Raw genomic sequence first — 18,517 nt, forward strand, 5'->3', positions numbered from 1 at the left:
ATCTGCAGTCTCAGACCATCTCCTGTAATATGTCCGCATTCTCTGACCATCTCCTGTACTATGTCTGCAGTCTCTGACCATCTCTTGTAACATGTCTGCAGTCTCTGACCATCTCTTGTATCATGTCTGCAGTCTCTGACCATCTCCTGTATTATGTCTGCAGTCTCTGACCATCTCTTGTATCATGTCTGCAGTCTCTGACCATCTCTTGTTTTATGTCTGCAGTCTCTGGCCATCTCTTGTATTATGTCTGCAGTTTCTGACCATCTCTTGTATTATATCTCCAGTCTCTGACCATCTCCTGTAGTATGTCTGCAGTCTCTGACCATCTCCTGTACTATGTCTGCAGTCTCTGACCATCTCTTGTAACATATCTGCAGTCTCTGACCATTTCTTGTAACATGTCTGCAGTCTCTGACCATCTCTTGTAACATGTCTGCAGTCTCTGACCATCTCTTGTAACATGTCTGCAGTCTCTGACCATCTCTTGTATCATGTCTGCAGTCTCTGACCATCTCTTATATTATGTCTGCAGTCTCTGACCATCTCCTGTAGTATGTCTGCAGTCTCTGACCATCTCTTGTAACATGTCTGCAGTCTCTGACCATCTCTTGTATTATGTCTGCCGTCTCCGGCCATCTCTTGTATTATGTCTGCAGTCTCTGGCCATCTCTTGTATTATGTCTGCAGTCTCCGGCCATCTCTTATATTATGTCTGCAGTCTCTGACCATCTCTTGTATTATGTCTGCCGTCTCTGATCATCTCCTGTATTATGTCTGCAGTCTCTGACCATCTCCTGTAGTATGTCTGCAGTCTCTGACCATCTCCTGTATTATATCTCCAGTCTCTGACTGTCTCCTGTAGTATGTCTGCAGTCTCTAACCATCTCCTGTAATATGTCCACATTTTCTGACCATCTCCTGTACTATGTCTGCAGTCTCTGACCATCTCTTGTAACATGTCTACAGTCTCTGACCATCTCTTGTAACATGTCTGCAGTCTCTGACCATCTCTTGTATTATGTCTGCAGTCTCCGGCCATCTCTTGTATTATGTCTGCAGTCTCTGGCCATCTCTTGTATTATGTCTGCAGTCTCTGGCCATCTCTTATATTATGTCTGCCGTCTCTGACCATCTCTTGTATTATGTCTGCCGTCTCTGATCATCTCCTGTATTATGTCTGCAGTCTCTGACCATCTCCTGTAGTATGTCTGCAGTCTCTGACCATCTCCTGTATTATATCTCCAGTCTCTGACTGTCTCCTGTAGTATGTCTGCAGTCTCTAACCATCTCCTGTAATATGTCCACATTCTCTGACCATCTCCTGTACTATGTCTGCAGTCTCTGACCATCTCTTGTAACATGTCTACAGTCTCTGACCATCTCTTGTAACATGTCTGCAGTCTCTGACCATCTCTTGTATCATGTCTGCAGTCTCTGACCATCTCTTGTATTATGTCTGCAGTCTCTGACCATCTTCTGTATTATGTCTGCAGTCTCTGACCATCTCCTGTACTATGATTGCAGTCTCTGACCGTCTCTTGTATGATGTCTACAGTCTCTGACCATCTCCTGTACTATGTCTGTGGTATATCTGGGGGCTCTTTCTAACAGACTCTCTAACAGAAGCCCTCTCTGTGTGCATCAGAGAGACTCCCCTCCAGGTCTCATTAGTGTACACTCTTCCTGTATTTTTTTTATTGTTAAAAGATCATGGGAGGATCCCAGGGTAACGAAGACTTCTTAGGGGAGCATCTCTGTGTTTGAGTTGTTGCCATAGTAACATTTGTAAAGGGGAGGAGTTGGTAAGATGACCAAGCCCACGTGGGGGCGCCAGAAATATTTCTGCACCCAGGCGTCTGTGATCCTAGGATCGGCCCTGTCTGTGTGAAAGTTATAGAGTCTACAAGCTATGTTGCCAATCATTGAAAGCTGATTACACCTGATGTACTGATGAGTATCATTTTTTGAGACCCTAACATGCCAGGAAAGTACAAATACACCCCAAATGACCCCTTTTTAGAAAGCAGACATTCCAAGGTATTTATTAAGAGGAGAGGCATGGTGATTTTTTTGAAGTTGTGATTTTTTTTCCCACAATTCTTTGCAAAAGTAAGATTTTTTTTTTTTACCAAAATTGTTATATTAACAAATTATTTATCTCACACAGCATATGCATACCACAAATTACACCCCAAAATACATTCTGCTACTCCTCCTGAGTATAGCAATACCACGTGTGTGAGACTTTTACACAGCCTTGCCACATACAGAGGCCCGACATGCAAGGAGCACCATCAGGCGTTCTAGGAGCATAAATTACACATCTAATTTCTACACCTTACACTTTTGAAAGCCCTGGAGCACCAGGATAATGGAAACTCCCAAAAAATGAACCCATTTTGGAAAGTAAACACCCCAACGTATATTCTATGAGGCATAATGAGTCTTTTTAACGTGATTTTTTCCACAAGTTTTTGGAAAATGTGGAAAGAAAATGAAAATGCTTTTTTTTTTGTCCATTTTGTCCAAGTTGTCCATTTCTAAGATATTTCTAACACATAGCATGTACATAGCTAAAATAACACCCCAAAATATTTTGCTACTCCTGAGTATGGCAATACCACGTGTGAGACTATCACAGCCTGGCCGCATACAGATGCCCAACATGCAGGGAGCACCATCAGGTGTTCTAGCGACATACTGTACATTTCAAATCTAATTTGACTACCTATTACACATTTGTGAGGCACTGATGGGCACTGTAGTGGCATGGATGTTGCATGAGTGTGGCACGGATGATAACTGATGTGGCACGGATGAGCACTGACGTGGCACGGATGAGCACTGATGAGAACTGCTGTGGCATGGATGAGTACTGATGTGACATGGATGATCACTGATGTGGCACGGATGAGCCACGGATGAGTCATGGATGGAGCATGGATGAGCCATGGATGGAGCATGGATGAGACATGTACTATGAACCATGGAAGGAGCATGGATGGATGGATGAGCCATGGCGGGGCACAGATCAGCGCTGTGGGCACTTCAGATACAGCCCACAGTATATACAAAAAAACAGGTTGTCCTAATCAAGACTGAAAGGAACCAGAAGACCAAAATGAGTGACACAGTATACAATGTATAGGAAAGTGAAAAATATTAAAATTTTTTTGATAAGTAAACATCACTGTAAAACTCCTCAATAGGAGAAAATAATGGGGATACTGAAAAAACAAGACAAACAGCCAGAGACGCCAGCATCAAGTCATCTCTGGATGTGGCTACGAACAGCACAGGACAATGACAAAACACACAAACATGAAAAACAAATAAACAAATGTCCGGACGCCAAGAATCTGTATATGGATGCACATGTCAGGTCATTGATGTATGAAATAAACCACAATTGTGAATGATAAGGCATGGGCATCCATATAGGGGTCCCTGGGAGGCTCAAGCCCACAGTATGCATGGGAAGGGAGGGAGGAAGGGGAAAAGAAAAGAGGAAAAGAAAGCGAAGGGAACTGTGCCTTGAGAGAGAACTGACTGATATATAAGGGGAACTCCAGCAAGGTCAGTATCTACTGATGATGGAGAAAACATCTGGAGGAAAAAACGTAGTTGCTGAAAAGTAAACAAAAATGGTCCGTGATCATTCCATATAGATTGCCAGAAACAAAATCCTATGTCATAGTGATGGGGGCAACACCCCTATATTGGTAAAAAAGGAATAAGGTTAGGACCAGGTACACGTGGATGTTGGGGGATTTGAGGCAGTTCATAAAAACAGTCCTTTCCTGGTATGCTCTTGCATTAGATGTATCATGAGTAGCGATCAGACAAACTAGTGTATAATGTACACACAAACAACTCCGGGTCTGTTGCCAAAAAATCCTCTCTATCGTGCACAGTGTCACAAGCAGTTTGTAAACTAAAGATCTAGCATACGATACCCTCCTGTAATGATGTGATCTCAGGTCCACATCCGAGGTACTGCTTAGTATCTGTCCTCTGTTATGCTTGAAAACATACTGTAATGCACAATGCAAGTGTTAATCCGGTGCATAATATTCCTCTTGGTTGTAAACAATCTTTGCATGGAGTGGCTGCTGTCAGGTTCCCCCAGCCTCTCGTGCACGCAGTGGGTGGACTTCTGGGACACGATGGAAAGGAGGCGTCACGTGACGCTGATGACGTCAACGCGTTTCGCAATGAAGATCACCTAGTCGTCCAGACGAAGCTAGATGGTCCAGATGAAAAAGCAGCTGACACAATTCACTGGTGGCGAATATTAAAATAAAAACATACAAAAAGTGCAGCACTTAAAACTGACAGAAAGTCCTTGACAAGAAATTCAACAAAAAGAGTCCATTAAGTCTGGGGTCTGAAATAGAAAATCTTGTGAGAGATCCTCCACGGACAGATGCACCCACACTGATTCTTACCATCCAGAGTGGACCACTGCATACAGTGGTCGATTGTACTTGTTACAGAATCCAATTGATTGAACAATAGCACTCTTGCACCCTTGTACAGATTTCACTTCATATGGCCCTTAATGGATCTAGCGTTCCACCACAGAAAAAAAAGCACTTCATAGTATAATACGTTCAATGTAAAATGTGTTAATCACTTCAGCCCCAGAATCATTTTTTAAAAATTTTTATGACATTGCCACAGGTCATCCATGAAAGCACATCCTAAACATTTTTTTTAACAATTGCTTGCCTATGCGTCCTGAAATGAACATTTTCTATTATGATTTGCGCTCCCTTCCTCCTTAGAATTCAACACAATGCACAGTAACATTGAGATTCTCCAAACTTCTAACAAAATTAGTCTGTCAAATCAAACCATTTCCATTGTTGCAAGAAAGTGAGGAACCTTGGAATTTCAGAGCAGAAATTTGTCAGCAGGCCTTACAGGTTTGAAACTAGTGCAACATGATCATTAGTGGACAACTTCTACAGACCAGGGTAAGTGTATCCAATATTAGTGGCCAAACACAATTTCAGTTACATTTTTCAACAGTGCCAATGATCAGCTTACCATCCAGTGTTAATGTAAAGATGGGCTGCAGATATCATCATGCCATGACATCACATATCTACTTAAAGCATTAGAGTAGCATCATTTTAGTGGCATTAGGGTGATCAGAGCTGTAATCTGGCCCAGTGGTTGTAGCCATATTTGACCATAAATGGGTCTTCTTAAGGCCATGACTTAAAAGACTTTGGCTGTGTGGAATATTTGCTGCATGCTGCCATGTCATCCCAGTAAAGAAAATGATTTATAGTCTGAATAAACTGTTTGTTGAAACCAGGATTATTTCCAGGCTTCCAATTAAACCATAGACCTAGACTATAGACCTAAATGTAAATGAAATGCCAAATAAATTGTCATCAATTATTTGATTTGTTTACTTTCACACTAATACATTGATTAAGATATTAGCATTACAGTGCAAAATGCCACGTTCCAGCTAAAACCAGACTTACTGATGGCAGTACACCCTGTATCCTATGGACTGGTATTATATTTTGTTGCAGGCAAAAGCCATTTATTCTTATTCGTTATGAAATCCTGGTATGCAGTACAGCTACATCAGTTAAACACATGCTTTATCACAAGCATGTGCCAGGAGACGGAAGAGCGACTCATATGGCATGGAAGTAAGTATTCATGTGAACTGTAGAGTTCTTATTACATCATAGCAGCAGCAAGAGACAGACCACTGCATTTCACCTCTGGTGGCCAAAAAAGGATCATAAGGGCTTATTTACAAACCTTAGATTGAATCAAGGCACATAAACATGCCTAGATTTTATCCCATTCACTAGTTTTTTTTTCTAACTCCCATCCCTCCCCACCAGCCAATCACCTCTACCTGTATATATTTTATGTTTTTACTTTTGTAAGCTTACCTTTTCCACATTTCTTCAGACTGGTCACTTAACACACTGGGTCATCTTTGTTTTCTCTGATGCTGGGTGGTCGATCAGCATCATTAGACTACCCTCAGGAGGCAGAGCCCATAAAAACCTGCACTCAGAGACTCCTTAGTCTTTTATGTTGAATGGCGATGGATGACATTCAATTCAGAAGACTGATGACATCTTGAGGCAGAATGGCATTACTGCAGGGGACAGCGCCAGAGAGGAGGTGAGTATTGCAGGATATAGACCATTAAAATATAGGCTTTAAACATGCAGCTTTACTACATGTATTTGATCTTATTTTTCCACAAGAAGATTAAAACAAAATTCCTTAACATAATAAAGCAAGTACCTAATGATACCTACACCTAAAACTCTAGTGGTGAGACCTTAAAGGGGTTGTAAACCTTCATGTTTTTTCACCTTAATGCATCCTACCGGTAAGTCTAACTATAGTTTGCTCTAGTCATCTGTCCAGCACAGCACTAGAGAGGATCAATGAGAATTTACCAGATTAAGGGGGGACTACCGCTTGGAGGACTTTTCTCCCAAACGATTGGTCTTGCGCTGAGATACAGTTCAAGCTATAGTGCCTCATGAAAGTCGAGTAGTTTGACCATGTTGCTGCTTGACAGATTTGTGCTTGTGTTGCTCCAGCTCGCTCCGCTCAAGAGGTCGATAGTGCTCGTGTGGAGTGAGCCATAGGGGAAAAGGGACATTCCTTTTTCCAAATTTTGTAAGCTTCCACAATAGCTTGTTTAATCCACCTTGTGATTGTGTTTTTTGAAGCTTGGGGCCAAAATTTTTTCCCCGAATGCAAAATAAATAGAGCATTGGATTTTCTAATGCTTTATGAAAATTCCAGATACCGTAAGACACAGGCTCTAACATCCAGTTGGTGGAATTCTATTTCCTTTGGATTGGTGGGGGACCCACAGAATGAAGGAAAAACAATTTCCTGAGTTCTATGGAATTTTGGCACTACTTTGGGTAGAAACCCTGGGTCTGTGCATAGCACCAGCCTGTCTTCAAAAACTTGCAAAGAGGGCTCTTTAATGGAAAGTGCCTGTAGATCGCTAATGCATCTAGCTGTGGATATGGCCACTGAGATGACAGTTTTGAGCATGACCCATTTTAAGGAAAGCTCTTCTTCCTGTGACCATTTTATCCAACCCTGTGGTACTGTCGACAGGTCCCATTTTGGCAAAATCTTGAACGGAACAGGTCTAATTCTGGCTAAACCCTTAAAGAACCTGCTAACTAGCTGATCTAATATCAGGGGTTGCTCTGTAAAAACAGACAAGGCCGAAACCTTCACTTTTAATGTGCTAATAGCCTTTCCTTGATCCTCACCACGTTTTGTAAAAACTCCAAGATGGCCGGAATACCTGCAGACACCTTCTTGATATCTAACCATAAACAAAAAACTTTCCAAAATTTAACATAAATCGCTTGGGTTACCTTCTTTCTACTAGAAAGAATTGTGTTTACCACCCTGTCCGAGAGCCCCTTAGACTTCAGGACGCTTTCTTCAGACACCAAGCTGATAATTTTAGAGTCTGTATTTCTGGTTAGGGATGAGCTTCGTGTTCGAGTCGAACCCATGTTCGACTCGAACATCGGCTGTTCGATCGTTCGCCGAATTGCGAACGTTATGGGCCGTTCGCGCTAAATTCGTGTGGCGCGTCACGGCCCATAATTCACTGCGGCATCGCAGTGCATTGCTGGCTGATGATTGGCCAAGCATGCACTATGACCCGCATGCTTGGCCAATCACAGCGCCGTCAGTAGAGAGAGCTGTAATTGGCCAAAGCCAGGGTGGCTTTGGCCAATTATGGCTCAGGGGATTTAGTACACACCCCACACTATATAAGGCCGCCTGCACGGCGGCCCTGTGTAGTGTGTGTTCCGGTGTGCTGAGAGATAGAGAGAGAGAGAGACAGTGTCATTTGATTTGAGTTAGATAGATTAGGCAGAACAGTCAGTCAGTTAGCTGCACTTACAGTGTATTGTGTATATATATGCATCCCAGGTGTTGCATATATATATATACACTGTATTCAGTTTAGCTAGATCCGTTCCTGTTATCTTCTATCTAGACTATTTACATTTAATGCAGTGCGTCCTGCTCACAGTGTTCAGCTAGATCCGTTCCTGCTATTTACATTTAGTGCAGTGCGTCCTGCTCACAGTGTTCAGCTAGATCCGTTCCTGTTATCTTCTAGACTATTTACATTTAGTGCAGTGCGTCCTGCTCACAGTGTTCAGCTAGATCCGTTCCTGCAATTTACATTTAGTGCAGTGCCTCCTGCTCACAGTGTTCAGCTAGATCCGTTCCTGCAATTTACATTTAGTGCAGTGCGTCCTGCTCACAGTGTTCAGCTAGATCCGTTCCTGCTATTTACATTTAGTGCAGTGCGTCCTGCTCACAGTGTTCAGCTAGATCCGTTCCTGTTATTTACATTTAGTGCAGTGCGTCCTGCTCACAGTGTTCAGCTAGATCCGTTCCTGCTATTTACATTTAGTGCAGTGCGTCCTGCTCACAGTGTTCAGCTAGATCCGTTCCTGCTATTTACATTTAGTGCAGTGCGTCCTGCTCACAGTGTTCAGCTAGATCCGTTCCTGCTATTTACATTTAGTGCAGTGCGTCCTGCTCACAGTGTTCAGCTAGATCCGTTCCTGTTATCTTCTAGACTATTTATATTTAGTGCAGTGCGTCCTGCTCACAGTGTTCAGCTAGATCCGTTCCTGCAATTTACATTTAGTGCAGTGCGTCCTGCTCACAGTGTTCAGCTAGATCCGTTCCTGCTATTTACATTTAGTGCAGTGCGTCCTGCTCACAGTGTTCAGCTAGATCCGTTCCTGCTATTTACATTTAGTGCAGTGCGTCCTGCTCACAGTGTTCAGCTAGATCCGTTCCTGTTATTTACATTTAGTGCAGTGCGTCCTGCTCACAGTGTTCAGCTAGATCCGTTCCTGCTATTTACATTTAGTGCAGTGCGTCCTGCTCACAGTGTTCAGCTAGATCCGTTCCTGCTATTTACATTTAGTGCAGTGCGTCCTGCTCACAGTGTTCAGCTAGATCCGTTCCTGCTATTTACATTTAGTGCAGTGCGTCCTGCTCACAGTGTTCAGCTAGATCCGTTCCTGTTATCTTCCTACTGACAGGCAGGCTTGTCTGGTTACAGTATATAAAGCTACCTGAAGAAAATTACAGGTGTTCTATTTGATCCTATTAGTACCACGGTCAGGCAGCTAGACTATTTACATTTAGTACAGTGCGTCCTGCTCACAGTGTTCAGCTAGATCCGTTCCTGTTATCTTCCTACTCACAGGCAGGCTTGTCTGGTTACAGTATATAAAGCTACCTGAAGAAAATTACAGGTGTTCTATTTGATCCTATTAGTACCACGGTCAGGCAGCTAGACTATTTACATTTAGTACAGTGCGTCCTGCTCACAGTGTACAGCTAGATCCGTTCCTGTTATCTTCCTACTGACAGGCAGGCTTGTCTGGTTACAGTATATAAAGCTACCTGAAGAAAATTACAGGTGTTCTATTTGATCCTATTAGTACCACGGTCAGGCAGCTAGACTATTTACATTTAGTACAGTGCGTCCTGCTCACAGTGTTCAGCTAGATCCGTTCCTGTTATCTTCCTACTGACAGGCAGGCTTGTCTGGTTACAGTATATAAAGCTACTTGAAGAAAATTACAGGTGTTCTATCCCAGCTTAGTGCAGCTACAGGCCATTAGTATGTCTGGAAGGCCAAGAAGGAGAGGCAGACAGTCACAAGCCAATAAGAGAGGGCAAGCAGGCTCTGTGTCTAGTGCTGGTCGTGGAGACGGTGCATCCTCATCAGCACGTGGCCATGGGACACGCTTGGCCTTTTTTTCGGCAGCTGGCCGTGTTGAGCCGCAACATGCGGAAGACTTGGTCGAGTGGATGACCAAGCCGTCCTCATCCTCCTCATCCTCTCTCACCCATGCCCAGGGTGCTTTGTCTGGCAAAGCAGCGGCCTCTTCCCTCAGCTCAATGTCATCAGTGACTCCTTCCCTAGCTCCACCATGTCCTCATGAGGATTCCCTCGAACTGTTTGACCACAGTGTTGGGTACATGCTCCAGGAGGATGCCCAGCGTTTGGAAGGCTCTGATGACGATACTGAGCTCGATGAAGGCAGTAACATGAGCACGGACAGAGGGGGTGCCCAAGAAGGACAGCAATCTGGCAGTCATGCTCCCCCTGCTGCAGCATACTGCCAGGTTTGCTCCAGTGATGAGGAGGGAGGGGATGATGAGGTCACTGACTCAACGTGGGTGCCTGATAGGAGAGAGGAGGAGGAGGAGGAGGAGGAGGAGGCGGCGGCACATCACCAACGAGGCAGGATGCCCTCCAGGGGCCAGCCTAAGGGCAGCACATTGACTGCATCACACCCCAAAGCTCCACATGTGCAGGGCGCTGCAGTCTCTGCGCGTTATTCAAAAAGTTCTTTGGTGTGGGCCTTTTTTGAGACGAGTGCATCAGATCGCACCGCTGCTATTTGCAACATATGTCTCAAGCGTATCTCGCGTGGCCAAAACATCTCCCGCTTGGGTACCACATGCTTGACCAGACATATGTTGACCTGCCATGCAGTTCGTTGGCAAGCGTATCTAAAAGACCCACACCAAAGAACAAAGAGGATCTCTCCTTGCTCCTCATCAGCTGAGATTTCCAACCCCACTAGACCTTCAGTCCTCTCTGAGACCTGCAGTGAGAGGAATGAAGGTGTAGAATTAGGTGTGTCACAGCCAAGTACTTGTGGGCAATCTGCTTTTGGTACACCGACGTCAGATTGTACCAGGCAAATTTCCCTGCCCCAGCTGCTGCACCGCCGAAAGAAGTTTGCTCCCAGCCATCCACATGCCCAGCGGTTGAATGCTAGCTTGGCAAAATTGCTAGCACTTCAACTGCTGCCTTTTCAGTTGGTAGACTCTGCCCCCTTCCGTGAGTTTGTGGAATGTGCGGTTCCTCAGTGGCAGGTACCCAAACGCCACTTTTTCTCACGGAAGGCGATTCCGGCTCTCTACCGGCATGTGGAAGGCAATGTCCATGCCTCGCTGGACAGGGCGGTCAGCGGTAAGGTGCATATTACCGCTGACTCATGGTCCAGCAGGCATGGACAGGGACGTTACCTAAGTTTCACGGCGCATTGGGTGACTCTGCTGGCAGCTGGGAAGGATGCAGGACAAGGTGCAGTAGTGTTGGAGGTTGTTCCGCCACCACGCCTCCAAAATGCTGATTGTGACACACCTCTCTCCTCCACCCCCTCCTCTTCTTCTTCCTCTATGGCCTCTTCCTCGGAACCAGCGGTGCTCCGTAGGCGTTCAAGGGGCTACGCAAGTACGCAGGCCAAAAGATGCCATGCGGTGCTTGAGCTGGTGTGCTTGGGGGACAGGAGCCACACTGGGGCAGAGGTTTTGTCAGCTCTGCAGGGGCAGGTTCAGAGGTGGTTGACGCCACGCCAACTTAAGGCAGGAATGGTGGTTTGCGACAATGGCACCAACCTCCTCTCTGCCCTCCGACAGGGACAAATGACCCATGTGCCCTGTTTGGCTCACGTCCTTAACTTGGTGGTGCAGCGGTTCTTGGGCAGGTACCCGGACTTACAGGATGTCCTGAGGCAGGCCAGGAAAGTCTGTGTGCATTTCCGCCGGTCATATAATGCCAGTGCTCGGCTGACGGACCTCCAAAAGGAGTTTAACCTGCCCAAGAACCGCCTAATCTGTGACATGCCCACCAGGTGGAACTCAACGTTGGCCATGCTGCAGCGGCTGCACACGCAGCAGAGGGCCATCAATGAGTACCTGTGCGACTATGGCACCAGGACAGGGTCAGGGGAGCTTGGTTTTTTTTCCCCACGCCAGTGGGCCATGATCAGGGATGCATGCACTGTCCTGTCACCATTCGAGGAGGCCACGAGGATGGTGAGCAGTGACAGTGCATGCATCAGTGACACTGTCCCCCTTGTCCACCTGTTGGAGCACACGCTGCGTGGAATAATGGACAGGGCACTTGAGGCAGAACAGAGGCAGGAAGAGGAGGACTTCCTTAGCTCTCAAGGCCCCCTTTATCCAGACAGTGTTCCTGCGTGCCCGCCGATCACACAGGAAGAGGACGAGGAGGAAGAGGAGGAAGATTGTGTCAGTATGGAGGTGGAGCCTGGCACTCAGCATCAGCAGCAGTCTTTAAGGGATCAGTCCCAAGAAACACATGGACTTGTACGTGGCTGGGAGGAGGTGGCTGCGGACCATGTCGTTCTTAGTGACCCAGAGGACTCCGGACCGAATGCCTCAGCAAACCTACGCTGCATGGCCTCCCTGATCCTGCAAAGCCTGCGTAAGGATCCTCGTATTCGTGGTATCAAGGAGAAGGACCAATACTGGCTGGCAACCCTCCTTGATCCACGTTACAAGGGTAAGGTTGCGGACCTTATCTTGCCATCGCAGAGGGAGCAGAGGATGAAACATCTTCGGGAGGCCTTGCAGAAAGGTCTGTGCAACGCGTTCCCAGAGACTGGGAGGTTACAAACTCCTGTTTCTGGACAACGTGTTGCTGAGGCTTCGGTCAGTCAAAGAAGGAGCGGTGGAGAAGGTGGCCGTCTGACCGATGCGTTCAGACAATTTTTTGGTCCGCAGCCCCAAGGTATGATCGGTTCCAGCAACCATCGACAGCGTCTGTTTTACATGGTGCAGGAATACCTAGGGGCAAGATCAGACTTGGACACCTTTCCCACCGAAAATCCTCTGGGTTACTGGGTCTTGAGGATGGATCACTGGCCAGAGCTTGCACAGTATGCAATTGAGCTACTGGCCTGTCCTGCATCCAGCGTTCTTTCGGAACGCACATTCAGTGCTGCTGGAGGCGTGGTAACCGATCACAGGGTGCGTCTGTCCACCGACTCGGTCGATCGGCTGACCTTCATAAAAATGAATGAGTCTTGGATCACCACCAGCTACCAAGCACCTGATGCTGATGTAACCGAATAATTTTTTTTGAAATCTCAGATCCCTTCAAAGACTGCCTATGCTGATGCTGAGTGACTATCCCTGAGTAATTATCCTCTTCCTCCTCAATCATCACGCTGATAGCTTGTAAGAACATTTTTGGTTCTGGGCGCCACCACCAGTGCCTAAGGCACAATTTTTCAGCCCCTGTTTAACAGGGGCGTGTAATTACAATTTTTGATGTAATACTTTGCAGCAGGGCTCGTTCCTGCATTCCAACTAGAGTGTCTGTGAGGGGTTGCAGTGTTGTGGCACCAGCACCAGTGCCTAAGGCCCAATTTTTCTGCCCCTGTCTAACAGGGGCGTGTAATTACAATTTTTGATGCAATACTTTGCAGCAGGGCTCGTTCCTGCGTTCCAACTAGAGTGTCTGTGAGGGGTTGCAGTGTTGTGGCACCAGCACCAGTGCCTAAGGCCCAATTTTTCTGCCCCTGTCTAACGGGGGCGTGTAATTACAATTTTTGATGCAATACTTTGCAGCAGGGCTCGTTCCTGCGTTCCAACTAGAGTGTCTGTGAGGGGTTGCAGTGTTGTGGCACCAGCACCAGTGCCTAAGGCCCAATTTTTCTGCCCCTGTCTAACAGGGGCGTGTAATTACAATTTTTGAAGCAATACTTTGCAGCAGGGCTCGTTCCTGCGTTCCAACTAGAGTGTCTGTGAGGGGTTGCAGTGTTGTGGCACCAGCACCAGTGCCTAAGGCCCAATTTTTCTGCCCCTGTCTAACAGGGGCGTGTAATTACAATTTTTGAAGCAATACTTTGCAGCAGGGCTCATTCCTGCGTTCCAACTAGAGTGTCTGTGAGGGGTTGCAGTGTTGTGGCACCAGCACCAGTGCCTAAGGCCTAATTTTTCAGCTCCTGTTCAACAGGGGCATGTAATTACAATTCTTGATCTAATATTTCACAGCAGGGCCCTGTGAGGGCTTACAGTGTTGTGGCCACAGCAATACCTAAGGCCCAAATATCTGCTGAGTATATAGGGCAGGACCCTACTTTCAAACATCTAACTTACAAATGACTCCTACTTGCAAACGGAAGGAGACAACAGGAAGTGAGATGAAATCTACCCCTAGGAAGGGAAATTCTCTCCTGTAAGAGTTAATATGGGAAAACAATTTCTCCTTTCCACTGATGCTTTCCAATCCTTGTTCCACAAAAAAACCCAAATTTTCAAAAAACATTTTTCATTGGGACAAAAAAGTGAGGTGAAATCTTCTGAAGAGGAGGAAAGACAGCAAAACAAATGTCACAGGGGTGATAACCCTTCCCTATGTTTTCCAAAAAGCTTAGAAAAGATTTTTTGGCTGGAGCTAAACACGTTAAAAATGTTCAAAATTACAAACAGATTCTACTTAACAACAAACCTACAGTCCCTGTCTTGTTTGCACTGCTGTTCAGAGTATATAGGGCCTGGTGGCCCCACACCTTTCCTTATTTTAATTTGGGTGCGGGGTTCCCCTTAATATCCATACAAGACCCAAAGGGCCTGGTAATGGACTGGGGGGTACCCATGCCGTTTGTCTCACTGATTTTCATCCATATTGCCATGACCCGACATGACATTAAACCCGCAAGCAGTTTTAAATGAGATTTTTTCCTTTAAAAATGACATTTGGTGCAGGGACTGTTCTAAACATGGGAAACACGCGTCACTTTACAGGCATACTATAGACACCCCCCAGGTACGATATTTAAAGGAATATTTCACTTTTTTTTTTTACTTTAAGCATCATTAAAATCACTGCTCCCGAAAAAACGGCCGTTTTTAAAAGTTTTTTTTGCATTGATACATGTCCCCTGGGGTAGGACCCGGGTCCCCAAACCCTTTTTAGGACAATACCATGCAAATTAGCCTTTAAAATGAGCACTTTTGATTTCGAACGTTCGAGTCCCATAGACGTCAATGGGGTTCTAACGTTCGTGCGAACTTTCGGTCCGTTCGCGGGTTCTGGTGCGAACCGAACCGGGGGGTGTTCGGCTCATCCCTATTTCTGGTAATAGAACTGGGCCCTGGGACAGCAGATCCTTCCTCTCGGGCAGCATGAGGGGAGGCTCCTCTAACAGGTGTAACAGTGTGGAAAACCGCAGCCTCTTCGGCCAATATGGAACCACTAATATCATTGTGATCCGTTCTTGAAGAAATTTCCTCAGGACCAGAGGAATAAGTTTGAATGGGGGAAAGGCGTAGCAAGTGGGAAAGGCCCACCTCTGGGCCAAGGCATCTATCCCTTTGGCCCCTGCTTCTCTTTCTAGGGAGAAGTACACCGGAACCTGGGCATTTGCTTTGTTGGCAAACAAGTCCACCTCTGGGAGACCCCATTTCTCTATTATTAGCTGGAAGATCTCGCTGTTTAGTGACCATTCTGACTCGTACACTTGGTGTCGCGGCTTAGAAAGTCTGCCAGGTGGTTGTCCACTCCTCTCAGATGGACTGCAGATACCGACTTCAGGTTTCTCTCGGCCCAAAACAAGATGATACTTGTTAGTCTGATTAAGGATGGACATCTTGTTCCCCCTTGCTTGTTTAAATAAGAAACTGCTACCACACTGTCCGAGAGGACCTGTACATGGTGACCTTTCAGCTCTCTGGCAAATGTCTTTAGTTTACGTCCCATGACCTTTCTTTTCAGCAGTACCTCCATCCTCTTGTCCATGGGTTCCCTAAGGACACCCATGTCCTCAAAGGCGAGGTCTGTTGATTTGGCGCACTGGGAAAAGGCTGCTATTTTGGACACCTTGTTCCAGATACAGCTGGAATCCTCACTGAAAGGAATCTCCTCTTCAAACTTTTGGGAAAAAACAATTTTTTTCTCCGGTTCCACCCACTCTTTTTTAATAGAGTCCGCCAGTGCGCTGTGTACCGGAAAAACCCTGGTTTGGTCATCTTTCAGGGTCTGATACATTTGGTCATGTAAGGACAAGGAGACTTGCTCTTCTTTAATCTCAAGCGTCTCGTAGACCACCCCCAATAAGGCATCAACCTCCTCGAGTGAGAGCCTGTATCTGGGTGAACTTGTTCCTTGGCTCGGAATATCTTTGGATGATGTCGCCTCACTTGGTTCATCCAAAGAGTCTGATTCCTCTCCCCCTGTTTCATCAACCACCTCTGGGGCTGAAACAGGGGGAACTGCGGCTGGTTTTGGGGTTTTAGGGTTTGCCAGCATTGACTTAATGGCATTCATTTCTTTCTGAACACCAGAAATCAATTCATTGCAGGCCCATGTGGCCTCCTTGTAAACCAATTTGTCAATACAGGGTTTACAGAGAGGCTTGTTCCACCCTTCCTTAAATTTGTTCTTACATGCCGGACGCCTCTTCTTCCCCCCTGACCTCTCTGGTTCTTTGGGCAGAGCCTAAGACAAGAGAAGGAGAGAAGAGAAGGAGGAAAAGGAAGGGAAACAAAAGGCAAGCTACCGTCAGCATAAAACCTTAACAATCTAGGGTTTCCTTCACCAACACCTATGTGCACCCCCACCAGCCGCTGATGGGATTCTCAAGACTAGCATTCTAGCGGACGCGCGCTCGCCACATACAGTGTGACAGCGTACAGCATGACTGTGCCCGCGGGAAGGCAAGTCGATGTCCGCCGGTCTCCTGCTGATCGTGTCACGGGGCGGCAGAACAGGGAGATGCCTATGTAAACAAGGCATTTCCCTGTTCTGCCTTGAGACATGACAGATCACTGCTCCCTGTGATCAGGAGCAGTGATCGCTGTCATGTGAGTAGAAGCCCATCCACCCTACAGTTAGAATCACTCCCTAGGACACACTTAAACCCTTCATCTCCCCCTAGAGTTCAGTTTAACCCTTTCCCTGCCAGTGTCATTTAGACAGTAATCAGTGCATTTTTATAGCACTGATCACTGTATAAATGACAATGGTCCAAAATAGTGTCAAAAGTGTCCGATGTGTCTGCCATAATGTCACAGTCACGATAAAAATCGCAGATCGCCGCCATTACTAATAAAAAAAATTATAATAAAAATGCCATAAATCCATCCCCTATTTTGTAGACGCTATAACTTTTGGGCAAACCAATCAATATACGCTTGTGATTTTTTTACCAAAAATATGTAGAAGAATACATATCGGCCTAAACTGAGGAAAAAATGTGTTTTTTTATATATTTTTGGGGCATATTTATTATAGCAAAAGTAAATAATATTGTTTTTTTTTTCAAAATTTTTTTTTTAGCGCAAAAAATAAAAACCACAGAGGTGATCAAATACCACCAAAAGAAAGCTCTATTTGTGGGGAAAAAAGGACGTCAATTTTGTTTGGGTGCAACGTCGCACGACCGCACAATTCTCAGGTAAAGCGACGCAGTGCTGAATCGCAAAAATGCTCTGGTCAAGAATGGGGTAAAATCTTCCAGGGCTGAAGTGGTTAATTACCCAACATCACATCTTCCATTGTCTTTCGCCATCATAGTTGTAACAGGGGATATGCAAGTTCTCTTTCCATACAAAGACTGCCACAGAGGGCCTATGTCTGGAGAAGGGACAAGGACATGGAAAGTGGCCAAGTCTAGGAGTAAGGAGCCATGTGCATGCCTCAGCACATGTAGCTGTGGTTACAATTTCTCCTTCTAATACAAATAATTATGCCCTTTTACACACTCAAAGGTCTGTGAGATCCATGCCTGCAAACATTTACCAGCCTAAAGTGGTTGTAAACTTTGTTACACCACTTGTACCTACAGGTAGGCCTATAATAAGGCTTACCTGTAGGTACTGTAAATATCTCCTGCCTCTGCCTTTAAGTGTCATGCTTGTGGTTGTCAGAGTCTTGCTATGCTTCATGGGACTTGTAGTTCTGCAACAGCTGGAGGTCCGCTAATTGCATATCCCTGGTTTAGGAGATATTCACTATATGCGTTGCTGCCGACATCATGCCGTTTCTTCAGTACCCGTGCCGTGACTGGTGGCATGTGCAGGAGTGTCGTCATCATGGCTCCGGACAATGACAGCACTGCAGGGCATCGTTTTAAGGTAAGTATTTCATAATGAGCTAGTATGCAATGCATACTAGTCCATTATGCCTTTGTCTTACAACTTTTTTTCCCGGAGGTATACAACCTCTTTAAATACCTTACTGGCAGTGAGTGGACCACTGTTTTTTATCATAAATGATGGATCCTTTAAGACATGTATACCAAGCTGCAGCAAGCAAAGCAAGCAGAATATTAGCATGCACTAAAAAGGGTATTTACTCTATTATTACTATAGAGGATTTATATAGCGCCAACAGTTGTCGCAGCGCTTAACAAAAGCTCTGATCTGGCTGCATCTTGAGTATGCTGTCCAGTTCTGGTCACCAGTCCGCAGGAAGGTTGTGCTGGACCTTGAGAAAGTCCACAGAAGGAAAGCAAAACTAATAAGGGGACTGGAGGACCTCAGTTATGAGGAACAACTACAAATATTAAACGTATTCTTCCTGCAGAAGGGATGCGTGACAAGAGATATGATAGCGGTATACAAATACCCCAATGGTGATTCTAGCATAGGAAAAAAATATTCAAGGACCTCA

The sequence above is a fragment of the Aquarana catesbeiana genome, linkage group LG13, assembly GCF_042186555.1.
Source record: "Aquarana catesbeiana isolate 2022-GZ linkage group LG13, ASM4218655v1, whole genome shotgun sequence".
In the NCBI taxonomy this organism is placed as follows: domain Eukaryota; kingdom Metazoa; phylum Chordata; class Amphibia; order Anura; family Ranidae; genus Aquarana; species Aquarana catesbeiana.